The sequence below is a fragment of the Trichechus manatus genome, unplaced genomic scaffold (assembly GCF_000243295.1).
Source record: "Trichechus manatus latirostris isolate Lorelei unplaced genomic scaffold, TriManLat1.0 scaffold00046, whole genome shotgun sequence".
Taxonomy (NCBI): Eukaryota; Metazoa; Chordata; class Mammalia; order Sirenia; family Trichechidae; genus Trichechus; species Trichechus manatus.
Genome location: NW_004443982.1, coordinates 60,577 through 76,056, shown reverse-complemented (window position 1 = coordinate 76,056; position 15,480 = coordinate 60,577). Strand labels below are relative to the sequence as shown.

General features: G+C 36.8%; 1 pseudogene; it reads right to left on the bottom strand.

The window, feature by feature from the left end:
• Positions 1-499: 499 nt before the first annotated feature.
• On the bottom strand, positions 500-807 carry LOC111820682 (thymosin beta-4 pseudogene; annotated as a pseudogene).
• Between the last annotated feature and the right edge of the window lie 14,673 nt (positions 808-15,480).

Sequence of the window (15,480 nt, the reverse complement as noted above, 5' to 3'; positions counted from 1 at the left end):
CCGTTCTCTGTCAGTTTTCTCACTCCATTTGGTGCTTGGTTGAGTTCTTTATCTCTTCATTTGATGTTTTAGGGTTTCAGGATTGTTGTATTCTCTGTTCAGCTTAGTTTTTCGGATCTTTGCTGTGGAGGGACGGCGTGGTGCTTCTGCCTAGAGCGCCATTTTGCTGGAACCCCGCGATAATGAACATCTTTTTATGTGTGTATTAACTATTCAAATATTTCCATGGTGTCTATTCCAATCTTTTGATAATTTTTTCAGGTTTTGATACTTTTTATTTGCATATTAAAAAAATTATGCATTCCAGTAAAATCATTTGAACAAAAAACGGCACTCTGATTAAAGTGTATTCTATGCCTACAGGACACCTTGGACCAGATTTGTTTTTACTCTATATATTTATTCACTGTTGTCCCACCTAGCTTCTTCCTTCACAAACATGCAAGTTCTTTTCCTTCCCTGCAAGCCAGACCGGCTGATGGGAGCCACAGGCGCAGCCTTATTTGTCAGTAGTTCTCTCTTCTTTGATGTGAAAAGGGACAGCACAGTCATTTAACCTTGATCCACCCTCTTTGCAGCTTACAAAGTTAAACATCTAAAAGAAGGAAAATAAGCAGGCAATTCTTTTGGAAAGTACAGTGCATATCTGTGGCGCCACCTTATTATGATCGCCCACTTGCTTCTCCTGTTCGATAGTTTCTTTTGAAGGCAGTGGATTTTTGTCTTGTGATTCTGCCTTCTTCGATTTAGATTTATCGAATTTCTTAAATCAGCCATATTGGATTTGTTAGACATGGTTGCAGAGGAAGCAAGGAGTGAGCAAGCAGAATCCGGTGTATGCAGTGCCCCAGCTGAGTCTCTTCTGGTCATTTTTAAGAGATATATTGAGATTCAATTCACTTACCATGCAAATTGCCCATTTAAAGTGTACAACTCAAAAATTTTTAGTATATTCACAGAATTGTTCAATGAGCACCACTATTTAATTTTAGAACATATTCATCACTTTCCCCATCCAAATGCCATGCACGTTAGTTGTCACTCTCCATTTCCCCCACCCACCCAGCCCTAGCCTATTCTTTGTATCTGTAGACTTTTCTGTTCTGGACATTTCATATAAACAAAATCATACAATATGTAACCCTTTGTATCTGGCTTTGTTCACATAGCATAATGTTTTCAAGGTTCTTTCATAAATGTATCAGAACTTCATTTCTCTTCATGGCTGAATAATATTTAATTGTATGCATATATCACATTTTGTTCACCCATTCAGTACTTGATGGACGTTTGGGTGGTTTCCACATTTTGGCAATTATGAATAATGCTATAAATATTTGTGTACAAGTTTTTCTGTGAACATATGTTTTCATTTTTCTTGGGTATATAAACTCAGGAGTGGGATTGCTGGGTCATATAGTAACTGTATGTTTGCATTTTTGAGGAACTGCCAATATATAATCTACAGTCACTTTACATTCTCACCAGCAAGTATGAGACTTTCAGTTTCTCCACATCCTCATCCACATGGTTATTTTCTGTTGTACTTTTCTATTATAGCTATTCTAGTGGAAGCGACTTAGTATCTCGTTGTGGTTTTGATTTGAATTTCACTAATGACCAGTGATGTTGAGCATCTTTTCACGTCCTTATTGGCCATTTGTATATATTTTTTGAGAAATGTTTACTCGGATCCTTTTCCCTTTTTTAAAAAATGATTTATTATTTTATTGTTGAGTGTAAGAGTTGTTTTGTTTTTTTTTGTTTTTTTTATACTCAGTATACTACACCCTTGTTGTTGTTGTTAGGTGCCGTAGAGTTGGCTTCAAATCATAGCAACCTTATGTATAACAGAACAAAACTTCGCCTGGTCCTGCACCATTCTCGCATTTATTGCTACGTTTGAGCCATTGTTGCAGCCCCTGTTTCGATCCACCTCATTAAGGGTCTCCCTCTTTTTTGCTCACTCTCTACTTTACCAAGCATGATGTCTTTCTCCAGGGATTGTTTTTTCCTAATGACACGTCCAAAGTAAGCCAGATGAAGTCTAGCCACCCTCGCTTCTAAGGAGCATTCTGGCTATATTTCCTCCAAGACAGATTTGTTCTTTCTTCTGGAAGTCCATGGGATACTCAATGTTCTTCGCCAACACCACAATTTGAATGCATCAATTCTTTTCTTCAGTCTTTCTTTTTCATTGTCCAGCTTTCACATGCATATGAGGCAATTGAAAATACCATGGCTTGGGCCAGGCACACCTTAGTCATCAAAGTGATGTCTTTGCTTTTTAATACTTTAAACAGGTCCTTTGCAACAGATTTGTCCAAAGCAGTATGTTGTTGGATTTCTTGGCTGCTGCTTCCATGGACATTGATTGTTGATCCAGGTAGAATGAAATCCTTGACAACTTCAATTTCTTCGCCATTTATAATGATGTTGTTTATTGGTCCACTTGTAAGGATTTTCGTTTTCTTTACATTCAGGTGTAATCCATATTAAAGACCGTAGCCTTTTACTTTCATCAGTAAGTGTTTCAAGTCATCTTCCCTTTCAGCAAGGAAGTTTGTGTCATCTACATATTGCAGGTGATTAATGAGCCTTCCTCTAATCCTGATGCAGCATTCTTCTTCATATAGTCCAGGTTTTTGGATTATTTGTTCAACATATAGATTGAAACTTTTCTAATTTTAAACCATGCAGTATCCCCTTGCTCTGTTCAACTGCATCTTGATCCATGTACAGGTTCTGCATGACCACATGACGGCAATTAAGTGTTCTGGAATTCCCACTCTTTGTAATGTTATCCATAATTTTTTATGATCCACACAGTCAAAAGCCTTCACAAAGTCAATAAAACACAGGTAAACATCTTTCTGGTATTCTGTACTTTTGGGAAAGACCCACATGACATCAGTAATGATATCTCTTGTTTCTTGTGCTCTTCTGAATCCTGCTTTTAGTTTTTGAAGTTCCCTGTCGAAGTATGGCTGCACAAGTCTTTAAAATTATCTTCAACAAAACTTTGCTGCTGCTGCTGTTGTTTATAGTTGCCTTAGAGTAGATTCTGACTCAGGGTGACCCTATGTGTGCAGGGTAGAACTTCTCCATAGAGTTTTCAAGGCTGTGACCTTTCGGAAGCAGATCGCCAGACCTGTCCCCCAAGGTATCTCTGGGAAGGTTGGAACCTCCAACCTTTAAGCTAGGAATAAAGTGCTTAACGTTTATGCTACCCAGGGACTCCAAAATTTTGCTAGCATGTAATATTGGTGATATTGTCAGATAATTTCCACATTTTGTTTGATCAGATTTGTTTGGAATGGGCAAGAATATGGATCTGTTTCAGTTGGTTGGCCAGGTAGCTGTCTTCCAAATTTCTTGACATATATAAGTAAATCCTTTCAGTGTTGCATCTATTTGTTGAAGCACTTCAACTGATATTTCATCAATTCCTGGAGCCTTATTTTTCACCAATGCCTTCAGTGTGGCTTGTACTTCTTCCTTCTGTACCAGCAGTTCTTGATCATATGCAGACTCCTGAAATGGATGAACATTGACCAGTTCTTTATGGTACATGTATTCTTTCCAAGTTCTTTTGACGATTTCTGCATTATTCAATTTTTTTCACATAGAATATTTCAATATTGCAACCTGAGGCTTGAATTTTCTCTTCAGTTTTTTCAACTTGAGAAATGCCAGTCATATTCTTCCCTTTTGGTTTTCTAACTCCAGGTTTTTGCACGTTTCTTTATAATACTTTACCTTGTCTTCTCAAGCCACCCTTTGAAATCTTTTGTTCAGCTCTTTTACTTCATCATTTCTTCTGTTCGCTTTGGTTATTCTGTGCTCATAAGCAAGTTTCAGAGTCTCTTCTGACATCCATTTATTTTTCCTGTTGTTGATTTCTAGCGTCATATCATTATGGTCACAGAAGATGTTTTGTATGATTTCAGTCTTTTTACATTTGTTGAGACTTGTTTTGTGTTCTAGAATATTGTCTGTTCTGGAGAATGATCCATGTGCACTGGAGAAAAATGTGTATTGTTGTGATGATGGGTGGAGAGTTCTATATATGTCTATTAGGTCAAATTGGCTTATGATTTTATTTAACCCTTTCATGGGTGAATTATTTATTTATTTTTTGGGGGATTTTTTTTTTTGGTGATGCCATGTTTTTTCACTAATGGAATGGATACTGAATCATTTTTTGTTGGTAGTTTTTTTATTATTTGAAAAAACGACGTGCCAGTTGCAAGTGGGACATATTGGTCTCATGTTCCATGAAACACTTCACAAATGAGAGACATATCGATCCCATGGCCCAGGAAGTGCATCACAGTTCCTGGTTACACTTGAGCCATAAAATATCTTACTCAACTTTCCAAAAATACACATGAAATACCAAATGAACATTGCACTTGCTGCACATAATTGTTATCAATTTGATACAGAGTGGGACATATAGGTCCTAGGTTCCATGAAGCACATCAACTTGTGGTACATAACCATCCCATGGCCCAGGAAGTGCACCATGGACTGTTTTCACCCCCAAAATAACTCATTTACTTGAATATTTCTGAATGTCAGTAACTGTACCTTCCCAATAACACAAAGGAAATAGTAAACATACTTGCAAGCCTTATCTCTGTACAGAACCGAAAAGACATAAAAGTTTCACAAATCACTCCTCTGGGAAGCATCTCCTCATATGAATGGCTCTCAACATTCATATTTGGCTCAAACCAACTTCCTTGTTTTGTAGGCAGTTGCATCAGTATCCACCACGATGCCAGAATGTACTAAAGTGGCTCAAATGCCTGCCAATAAACCTCCAGGGTTGGAAAATGTAGCTGGAACATATATGTGCCATCACCTGTTAAAAAGTTAAGATCTCAATGTCCTTAGTGATCTTTTTAGTTGTTCTGTCTAGAACTGAAAGTGGTGTGTTTAAGTACTTAACTATTATTGTGGAGTTGTCTATTTCTCCTGTCATATTAGTCAGTATTTGTTTCATGTATTTTGGGGGCTTGCTGTTAGGTCCATATATATTTATAATTATGTCTTCTTGCTGGATTGACCCTTTTATTATTATGTGATGACCTTTATCTCTTGTAATAGATTATAATTTAAAGTCCATTTTATCTGATATCAGTATGGCCAGCTCTACTCTTTCTTTTTTTTTTTTCCTTCTGGTTGCATGGACTATTCTTTTTCCATCTGTTTATTTTCAGTCTGTTTGTGTCCTTATGTCGAAGGCGTGTTTCTTGTAGACAGCAAAATGATGTATCATTTTTTGTTGTTGTTGTTTTGGTTTTTATCCGTTCTGCCACTCCCTACTTTTGTATGGGGGAGTTTAGACCATTTACATTTAAGGTTATTACTGAAAACTAAGTTTCTACCTTATTCATTTTGCTATTTGTTTTTTGAGTGTTTCATATGTTGTCTTTTTATTCTCATCATTCTATTAAGATTTGTGTTTGGCTGCCTTCTTGTGATGAGCCTTTTTGTTTTCTTCCTTCTTTTCGTCTGTGTATTTTTTCTAGGTGATTTCTTAGTGGTTACCACATATATTACATTACACAACTTGTAATTATGACAACATTTAACATATGAACAAGAGATGACATACAACATTAACCTATTAAATCTGTTTCTGATTTGCTCTTCCCTCCTCCATTTTTGTTGGTGAGTCTCCATTAACTTCATTGTATATCCTACGTCTGATAGGTTTACTTTGTACTTATTTCTTGCTAACTTGATGTTGTATTGCTTGTGGGATTGAATTATTGAGTTTATTCTCTGATTGCCCATATTATTGCGTGGTGTCTTTGTTTTTGTTTTTTTTTAAATCTGGCTCTTATTTTTACCCTGTATGGATTTGAGTATTTGTTTAATGTTCTTGCCTTTTCATTTGGAGAACTCCTTTGAGTAATACTTGCAGAGCTGATCTGGTAGTGGCAAATCCCCACAGCTTCTATTTATTGGGAATGCCTTGATTTCCCCCTTGGTTTTTTAAATTATTTTTTATTTTATATTGTACTTTAGATGAAATTTTACAGAACAAACTAGCTTCTCATTAAACAATCAGTACACATATTGTTTTGTGACATTGGTTGTCAACCACACGACTCGTCAGCACTCTCCCCTTCTCGACCTTGGATTCCCTATTACTAGCTTTCCTGTCCCTTCCTGCCTCTTCATCCTTGCCCCTGGGCTGGTGTGCTTATATAGTCTCACTTTGTTTTATGGCCCTGTCTTATCTTTGGCTGAAAGCTGAACCTCAGGGGTGAATTCAGTACTGAACTAAAAGGGTGTCCGGGGGCCATACTCTTGGCGTTTCTCCAGTCTCTGTCAGACCAGTAAGTCTGGTCTTTTTTCTAAGTTAGAGTTTTGTTCTACATTTTTCTCCAGCTCTGTCCAGGACCCTCTATTGTGATCCCTGTCAGAGCAGTCGGGTGGTAGCCAACCACCATCAAGTTGTGCTGGACTCAGTCTGGTGGAGGCTGTGGTAGTTGTGCTCCATTAGTCCTTTGAACTAATCTTTCCCTTGTGTCTTTGGTTTTCATCTTTCTCCCATGCTCCAGATGGGGTGAGACCAGTGGAGTATCTTAGAGGGCCACTGACAAGCTTTTAAGACCCCAGACGCTACTCATCAAAGTAGGATATAGAACATTTTCTTTATAAACTATGTTTTGCCAATTGAGCTAAATGTCCCCTGAGATCATGGTCTCCGGCCCTAAGCCCAGTAATTCGGTCCCTCAGGGAGTTTGAATGTGTCTATTAAGCTTCCATGACCTTCCCTTGGTCAAGCTGTGCTGACTTCCCCAGTACTGTGTACTGTGTTACTCTTCACCAAAGTTGACATTGTTGTTAGGTGCCCTCGAGTCGGTTCCGACTCGTAGAAACCCTATGTACCACAGAATGAAACACTGCCTGGTCCTGCGCCATGCTCACAATCATTGTTATGCTTGAGCTCATTGTTGCAGCCACTGTGTCAATCCATCTCCTTGAGGGTCTTGCTGTTTTTCGCTGACCCTGTACTTTACCAAGCATAATGTCCCTCTCCAGGGACTGATCCCTCCTGACAACATGTTCAAAGTATGAAAGATGAATTCTTGTCATCCTTGCTTCTAAGGACCATTCTGTTTGTACTTCTTCCAAGAAAGATTTGTTCATTCTTCTGGCAGTCCATTGTACATTCAATATTCTTTGCCAACGCCACAGTTTAAAGGCATCAATTCTTCTTCGGTCTTATTTTTTGTCCAGCTTTTGCATGCATATGATGCGATTGAAAATACCATGGTTTGGGTCAGGCGCACCTGCCTTCAAGGCGACATATTTGCTTTTCAACACTTTAAAGAGGTCTTTTGCAGCAGATTTGCCCAATGAAATGCGTCTTTTGATTTCTTGACTGCTGCTTCCATGGGTGTTGATTGTGGATCCAAGTAAAATGAAATCCTTGACAACTTCAATCTTTTCTCTGTTTATCATGATGTTGTTTATTGGTCCAGTTGTGAAGATTTTTGTTTTCTTTATGTTGAGGTGTAATCCATACTGAAGGCTGTGATCTTTGATCTTCATCAGTAAGTGCTTCAAGTCCTCTTTACTTTCAGCAAGCAAAGTTGTGTCATCTGCATAACCCAGGTTGTTAATGCATCTTCCTACAATCCTGATAGCTGGTTCCTCTTCATATAGTCCAGCTTCTCAGATTATTTGCTCAGCATACAGATTGAATAGGTATGGTTAAAGGATGCAACCCTGACGCACACTTTCCTGACTTTAACCCACACAGTATCCCTTTGTTCTGTCCAAACAACTGCCTCTTGATCTTTGTACAGGTTCCTCATGAGCACAATTAAGTGTTCTGGAATTCCCATTCTTTGCAATATTATAAGTAATTTGTTATGAGCCACACAACCAAATGCCTTTGCATAGTCAATAAAACACAGGTAAACATCTTTCTGGTATTCTCTACTTTCAGCCAGGATTCATCTGACATCACCAATGATACCTCTGGTTCCACTTCCTCTTCTGAATCCAGCCAGAATTTTTGGCAGTTCCCTGTAGATATACTGCTGCAGCCACTTTTGAATGATCTTCAGCAAAATTTTACTTGCATGTGATATTAATGATATTGTTCGATAATTTCTGCATTCTGTTGGATCACCTTTCTTGGGAATACGCATAACTATGGATCTCTTCCAGTCGATTTGCCAGGTAGCTGTCTTCCAAATTTCTTGGCATAGAAGAGTGAGCACTTCCAGCACTGCATCCATTTGCTGAAACATCTCAATTGATATTCCGTCAATTCCTGGAGCCTAGTTTTTCACCAATGTCTTCAGTGCAGCTTGGACTTCTTCCTTCAGAACTGTCAGTTTCTGATCATATACTACCTCTTGAAATGGTTGAAAGTCGACCAATTCTTTTTGGTATAATGACTCTGTGTATTCCTTCCATCTTCTTTTGATGTTTCCTACATCGTTTAATATTTTCCCCATAGAATCCTTCACTATTGCAACTAGAGGCTTGAATTTTTTCTTCAGTTTTTTCAGCTTGAGAAATGCTCAGCGTGTTCTTCCCTTTTGGTTTTCTATCTCTAGCTCTTTGAACATGTCATTATAATACTTTACTTTTTCTTCTAGATCCGCCCTTTGAAATCTTCTGTTCAGCTCTTTGACGTCATCATTTCTTCCTTTTTCTTTAGCTACTCGATGTTCAAAAGCAAGTTTCAGAGTCTCTTCTGACATCCATTTTAATGTTTTCTTTCTTTCCTGTCTTTTTAATGACCTGTTGCTTTCTTCATGTATGATGTCTTTGATATCATTCCACAACTTGTTTGGTGTTTGATCCTTAGTGTTCAAATCAAATCTATTCTTGAGATGGTCTCTAAATTCAGGTGGGATATACTCAAGGTCGTGCTTTGGCTCTCGTGGACTTTTTTTTAATTTCCTTCAGTTTCAACTTGAACTTACATATGAGCAACTGATGGTCTGTTCTGCAGTCGGCCCCTGGCCTTGTTCTGACTGATGATATTGAGCTTTTCCATCATCTCTTTCCACAGATGTAGTCAATTTGATTCCTGTGTATTCCATCTGGTGAAGTCCACATGTATAATTGTCTTTCACGGTAGTGAAAAAAGGTACTTGCAATGAAGAAGTTATTGGTCTTGCAAAATTCTATCATGCGATCTCCGGCATCGTTTCTATCACCAAGGCCATATTTTCCAACTACCAGTCCTTCTTTATCAAAGTTACCACTTATTTATTGTCTAAGCGAAAAAAAAACCAAACCTGTTGCCATCGAGTCTATTCCTACTCATAGCGACCCTATATGACAGAATAGAACTGCCCCATGGAGTTTTGAAGCAGTGGTTGGTGGATTTGAACTGCCTACGTTTTGGTTAGGGTCCGAGCTCTTAACCGCTGAGCCACCAGGGCTCCCTATCTAAGGAAAAAACACTATCTGTTGTCTATTTAGTATTTTTCCTTCCCCACCCCTCCTCTCCCTCGTAACCATCAAAGATTGTTTCTTTCTGTGTGCAAACTTTTTCATAAGTTTTTATGATAGTGGTCTCATACAGTATTTGTCCTTTTGTGATCGACTTATTTCACTCAGCATAATGCCTTTCAGATTCATCCATGTTGTGAGACGTTTTGCAGATTCATAATTGTTCTTTATTGTTGCATAGTATTCCATTGTGTGTATGTTTATCCATTCATCTGTTGATAAGCACTTGGGTTGTTTCCATCTTTTTGCTATTGTGAATAGTGCTGCAATGAATATGAGTATGTATATGTCTAGTCCCGTGATTGCTCTTATTTCTCTAGGATATATTTCCAAGAGTGTGATTGCTGGATCATATGGTATTTTTATTTCTAGCTTTTAAATTAAGCACCATATCATTTTCCAAAATGGTTGTATCATTTTACATTCCTTCCAGCAACGCATAAGATTTCCAGTCTTCCCACAGCCTCTCCAGCATTTGTTATTTTCTGATTTGTGCCAGTAATGTCGGGGTGACGCGGTATTTCATTGTGGTTTTGATTTGCATTTCTCTAATGGCTAGTGATCATGAACATTTCCTCATGAGTGTATTAGCAGCCTGACTGTCTTCTTTGGCGAAGTCTCTGTTCATATCCTTTGTCCATTTTTTAATTTGATTATTTGTCTTTTTGTTGTAGGACGTTGAATTTTCCTATGAATTCTAGAGATTAGAACGTGGTCATAGCCAATTTTTTTCCCCAGTCTATAGGTTCTTTTTTTACTCTTTCGGTGAAGTCTTTTGATGAACGTAAGTGATTAATTTTTAGAAGATGCTAGTTATCTAGTTTATCTTCTGGTGTTTGTGTATTGTTAGTTATAGAATGTATCCTATTTATGCTGTGTATTAGGGCTGCTGGCGCTGACCCTACTTTTTCTTTGATGATTTTTATAGTTTTTGGTTTTATATTTAGGTCTTTGATTCATTTTGAATTAGTCTTTGTTTATTGTGTGTGGTATGGGTCCTTTTATTTTTTACAGAAGGACATTCAGATTTGTCAGCACTATTTGTTAAAAAGACTGTCTTTTTCCCATTTAATGGACTTTGGGCCTTTGTTGAAGATCAGGTGACTGTAGGCGGATGAATTTACATCTGGGTTCTTAATTTTGTTCCATTGGTCAATGTGTCTGCCGTTGTACCAGTACCAGGCTTTTTAAAAAATTTTTTTATTGTACCTCAGGTGAAGGCTTACAGAACAAATAGTTTCTCATGAAACAGTAGTACACATGTTGTTTTATGACATTGGTTGACAACCCCACAACATATTAACCCTCTAACTTCTCAACCTATACCAGGCTGTTTTGACTACCGTAGCTATATAGTAGGTTCTGAGGTCAGGTCGTACGAGCCCTCCTACTTTATTCTTCTTCAATACTGCTTTAATTATCTGGGGCCTCTTTCCTCTCCATATAAAGCTAATGATTAGTTTTTTCATCTCTTTAAAGAATGCTGTTGGTATTTGTATTTAGATTGCATTGTATTTGGAAATTGCTTTGGGTAGAATTGACATTTTTGCAATGTTGAGTCTACCTATCCATGAGCATGATATGTTTTTCCATTTATGTATGTCTCGTTTAGTTCCTTGCAGTAGTGTTTTGTATTTTTCTTTGTATAGGTCTCTTATGTCCCTGGTTATATTTATTCCTAAGTATTTTATTTTTATAGGGGTTGTTATAAATTGTATTACTTTCCTGATTTCCTTTTAATTGTTGTCTTTATTGGTGTATAGGAATCTAACTGATTTTTGTATGTTTATCTTGTATCCTGCTACTCTGCTGAATCTTTCTGTTAGTTCCAGTAGTTTCCTATGGAGTCTTTTGGGTTCTCTATGCATAGTATCATATCATCCACAAATAAAGATAGTTCTACTTCTTCTTACCAATTTGGATGCCCGTTATTTATTTTTCTTGTCTTATTGCTTTAGCTAGGATATGCAGCCCAATGTTAAATAGGAGTAGTGATAAAGGGCATCCTTGTCTTGCTCCCGTTCTCACGGAGAATGTTTTCAGCCTCTCTCTGTTAAGAATGATGTTAGCTGTGGGTTTTGTATAGATGTCCTTTATTATGTTGAGAAATTTCCCTTCTATACCTATTTTATTGAGAGTTTTTTTTTCAGGAATAGGTGTTGGAATTTATCAAATGCCTTTTCTGCATCGATTGAGATGATCATGTGATTCTTTTATTTTATTTATGTTCTGGATTACATTGATTGATTTTCTAATGTTGAACCATCCTTGCATACCTGGTATGAAGCCTATTTAGTCATGGTGTATTATTTTTTTTTTATATGATGGTGAATTCTATTGGCTAGAGTTTTGTTGAGATTTTTTGCACCTATATTCATGAGAGATATTGGTCTGTAATTTTCTTTTTTTGTGGTGTCTTTGCCTGGTTTTTGTATCGGGATTATGTTGGCTTCATAGAATGAATTTGGAAGTGTCCCTTCCTTTTCTATGTTCTGAAATGGTTTGAGTAGTACTGGTGTGAGCTCTTCTCTGAATGTTTGATAGAATTCTTCAGTGAAGCCATCTGGGCCAGGGCTTTTTTTGGTTGGGATTTTTTAAAATACCTTTTAAATATCTTCTTTTCTTATAAGTCTATTTATATTTTCAGTCTCAGTTTGTGTTAGTTTAGGTAGGCAGTGTGTTTCTAGAAACTTGTCCATTTCCTGTAGGTTTTCAAATTTGTTGGAGTGTAGTTTCTCATAGTAATCTGTTATGATTCTTTTTTATTTCATTTGAGTTTTGTCTTAATCATCTAGTGCTGCTATAACAGAAATTCCACAAGTGGATGGCTTTAACAAAGAGAAATTTATTTTCTCACAGTCTAGTAAGCTAGAAGTCCAAATTCAGTGCGTCAGCTCCAGGAGAAGGCTTTCTCTCTCTGTCCACACCGGAGGAAGTTCCTTGTTGTCATCAATCTTCTGCTGGACCAGGTGCTTCTCTGAGCAGGAACCTGAGGACCAAAGGACGTGCTCTGCTCCTGGCACTGCTATCTTGGTGGTATGAGGTCCCCAATTCTCTGCTTGTTTCCCTTTCCTTTTATCTCTTGTAAGATGAAAGGTGGTGCAGGCCACACCTCAGGAAAACTCCCTTTTCATTGGATCAGGAATGTTACCTTATTGTGTTACAATCCCACCTTAATCCTTTTTAACATAAAATTACAATCACAAAATGGAGGAGTAATGATCCAGCCAAACTGATACACACATTTTTGGGGGGACGTAATTCAATCCATGACAGGTCTGATGTAATGTCCCCCATTTTATTTCTTATTTTGGTTATTGGTGTCCTCTTCTGTTTTTCTTTTGTCGGTTTGTCCAGTGGTTTGTTGATTTTGTTGATCCTTTCAAAAAACGAACTTTTGGTTTTGTTGATTCTTTCTATTGTTTTTCAGTTCTCTATTTCATTTATTTCTGTTCTGATCTTAATTATTTCCTTTCTTCTGGTTGGTGCGGACTTCTTTGCTGTTCTCTTTCTATTTGTTCCAGTTGTATAGCTAATGTTTCAATTTTGTCCCTTTCTTCTTTTTTGATGTGTGCATCTATTGCTATAAACTGACATCTGAGCACTGCTTTGCTGTGTCCCAAAGGTTTTGGTATGATGTATTTTCATTCTCATTTGTTTCTTGGAATTTTTTGATGCCATCTTTGATTTCTTCTATAACCTAGTGTCTTTTAAGCAAGGTGTTGTTCAGTTTCCATGTTTTTGACTTTTTTCTTTGCTCTTCCTGTTATTAATTTCTACTTTTATGGCACTGTGATCAGATGAGATGCTTTGTATTATCTAAGTGTTTTTTTGTTTTGTTGAGCCTTGCTTTGTAGCCTAAGATGTGTTCAATTCTGGAGAATGTTCCATATGTGTTGGAAAAGAATGTGTACTTTGCTGCTGTTGGGTGGAGTGTTCTATATGTGTCTATGATGTCAAGTTGATTGATTGTGGCCCTTAGATCTTCTGTAGCTTTGTTGAGTTTCTTTCTAGATGGTCTATCATTTACCAAGAGTGTTGTGTTGAAGTCTTCTAGTATTATTGTGGAACTGTCACTTTCTCTTTTCAATGCTGTTTGAGTTTGTTTTATGTATTTTGTAGCCCTGTCATTGGTGCTTAGATATTTATTATGGTTATGTCATCATGGTGGATTGTCCCTTTAATCATTATATAATGTCTTTCCTTGTCTTTTATGGTGGATTTTGTTTTAAATTCTATTTTGTCTGAGGTTACTATTGCCACTCCTGCTCTCTTTCGGTTGTTTGATTTTTTTTCCATCCTTTGATTTTTAATAAATTTATGTCTTTATGTCTAAGGTGTGTCTCTTGTAGACAGCATATTAATGGTTCCCTTTTTTTTTAATACATTCTATCACTCTCTGTCTGTTTGTGGGTGCATTTAAGCCATTTATGTTCAGTGTGATTATTCATAGGTGTGAGTTTATTGTTGTCATTTTGTAGTGCTATTTTTTGTGATACTGACGTTTTCTTTATTCGTCTTACTCTTCTGTGCTGAATTCCTTTTTTTGTGGATTTTTTTTTCTTTCTTTTTTTACAAACTTTGTGTTTACTGAGACTTTAAGTTTCTCTATTTTTATGAGTAGATTTGTTAACTTTCTTTGTGGTTACTTTGAAATATTGTCCTAAGTTTAAGCCAGTCTTTTTTTCCTTGATAACACCTTGACTTCCTCTCCATTTGAAAGTTCTACACCTACACCATTTATTCCCTCTTTTATTTTTCTGACTTTTTTTTCATTTACAGATTGACCTCTCTTGTTTCCTGTTGTAAATCTTTTAGTTTTGTTTTATCCTTGAGGGTTCATTACCTAGATTGATATCTGGCTGATGCTTTTCTGTGTCTTAGATTCAGGTTGTTGTCTGATGTTGTTGGTTCTCTAACCAAAGGACTTCCTTTTATAATTCTTGTAAATTTTGTTTGGTTTTTACATATTCCCTTAATTACTGTTTATCTGGAAATGTCCTAATTTCACCATCATATTTGTGTGAGAGTTTTGCAGGATATATTATTGTTGATTGGAATTTTTTTCCCAAGGCTTTTATATATCATCCTATTGCCTTTTATCTGGCATGATTTGTCTCACATAATCAGCGCTTAGTCTTATTGTTACCCATTTTTATGTGAATTTTTGTTTTTCTCAGTAGTCTGTCTTTTTTTTGCCAATTGTGATTATGATACATCTTGTTGATTTTCTTTTGGGGTCTATCCTATATGGGGTTCATTGAGCTTCTTGGATGGTCAGCTTTTCATCTTTCATGATATTAGACAAGTTTTCTGTCAGCAAATCATCAATGATCCTCTCTGTGTTTTCCTTTTTATCCCCTTGTTATGGAACTCTGATCACAGAAAAATTTTTGCTTTTAATTGTATCCCACATTGTTCTCAGAGATTCTTCATTTTTTTCTCTGAGTTTTCCTCTAACAATGTGGTATTCAGGGATTTATCTTCAATTTCACTGTTCCTGACTTCCATTGTTTCAAATTTACTCCTAAAACCTTTTATGGCACTGTCCATTTCTGAAATCGTTGTGTTTATCTTTTGGATTTTAATTGCTGTTTTTGTATGATTTCTAGTTATGTATTTATTTTGACACTTTTTTCCTGTATTATTTTCCTGAAGTCTTCTATTGCTTTGTTTATGTTTTCCATGATTTTGTCTATTTTTCCTTATTTTTGTCTGCATTTTCCTTCATCTCTTTCTTAATCTCTTGGAGACTCCTGAGTATTAGAGTTGAATTCTCTATCAGGTACTTCCACTGCCTTTTCTTCTACCAGAAGGTCACTTGGTGTTTTATTTTGGTAGCTTTCTGGAGCTATCCTGTCTTTTTTAAAATATGTTTTGAGATCGGACTCCGGCAAGATGGCGGTCTAGGCAGAAGCACCACGCCGTCCCTCCACAACAAAGATCCGAAAAACTAAGCCAAACAGAGAATCAACA